At 37.3% G+C, this 1,404-nt stretch overlaps 1 long non-coding RNA gene across 1 annotated transcript in view; it reads left to right on the top strand.

The window, feature by feature from the left end:
* Nucleotides 1-305: 305 nt before the first annotated feature.
* Nucleotides 306-1,404, top strand: part of LOC107182750 — a 4,346-nt gene continuing 3,247 nt past the window's right edge. The window contains exons 1-2 of the long non-coding RNA XR_001513481.1: nt 306-366; nt 704-709. This is a non-coding gene — a long non-coding RNA (uncharacterized LOC107182750). The remainder of the gene's footprint in view (nt 367-703; nt 710-1,404) is intronic.

Below are 1,404 nucleotides of genomic sequence, written 5' to 3' on the forward strand. Positions count from 1 at the left end.
AGGTGTCAAGCAGGCTGGCAGGGTAGTGGTTAGGGGCTGATCAGGCAGGCAGGCAGGGGAGTGTTTGGGAGCCAGCAGTCCCATATTGTGAGAGGGATTGTGAGAGGGATCCCTGTGGGATCAGGCCTAAACTGGCAGTTGGACATTCCCCAAGGGGTCCCAGATTGGAGAGGGTGCAGTCTGGGCTGAGGGACATCCACCCCTCCATGCTACCACCAGTGCATGGATATCATGCACTGGGCCTCTAGTTTTTATATAAGAAAGTAGCCAAATCATTAAGATCACTGGTTGTCTATTTTATCTTTAAAAAACTTTGCTTGGAAACTTGCTAAAGAAACACCACACATATTTGATATCCATAGGAAAGTAGTAAGGATTTTAGGACAAAGATTCTAAAGTTGAAAAGAACTGAATCCTGACCATTTTTTAAAATTTATGGTCTTGTACAAGTTATTTCAGTTATCAGGTACTCAGTTTTATCATTTGTAAAATGACAATAATAGCACTTTCTCATATGTTTGTTGTGAAAATTAACTGGCATAATTCATGTTGAGCTCTTTAAAAAGTGTCATGGATATTTATAATATTGTCATTGCTTTCTCAAAAAAGAATGCACTAAATTAAACTTTCTGAAGATGTGAAGTCAATCAATCTTTTATATAGGTAAGCTAAGCATTTATCTATTAGGTATGATTTAGGAGAGAAAATGGTTTGACTTCAAAGTATTTGACATTGTCTTGGCTGGTTTGGCTCAGTGGATAGAACATTTGCCTATGGATTGAAGGGTCCTGGGTTTAATACTGGTCAAGGGCACATGCCCGGATTGTGGACTTGATCCCCAGTTGGGGATGTGCAGGAGGTAGCCAGTCAATGATTCTCTCTCATCATTGATGTTTCTATCTCTCTCTTCCTCTCTGAAACAAAATATATATTATATATAAAACTATATATATACCTATATATATGTATATATAAATATATACATATATAAGTATATATATATATTTATTTATTTATTTATTTAATTTATTTAATACTGTCCTGGCCAGTGTGGCTCAGTTGATTGAGCATGGCCCAGTACACCAAAAGTTTGTGGATTAGATTCCTGGTCAGGGTACATATCCAGGTTTCCATTAAACCCTGGATTGGGGCAAGTTCAGAGGCAATGTTCTTCTCTCACATCAATGTTTCTCTCTCTCTTTCTCTCACATTCCCTTTGTCTCTCTCTAAAATCAATTAAAAATTAAAAAAAACTATTTAATACTTGTCATAATTGTCACATCATACTTTTTTTAAAATATATTTTATTGATGTTTCACAGAGAGGAAGGGAGAGAGAGGGATAGAGAGTTAGAAACATCGATGAGAGAGAAACATCGATCAGCTGCCTCCTGCACACTCCCCA

Source organism: Myotis davidii, unplaced genomic scaffold (genome assembly GCF_000327345.1).
Source record: "Myotis davidii unplaced genomic scaffold, ASM32734v1 scaffold277, whole genome shotgun sequence".
NCBI classification, from domain to species: Eukaryota; Metazoa; Chordata; class Mammalia; order Chiroptera; family Vespertilionidae; genus Myotis; species Myotis davidii.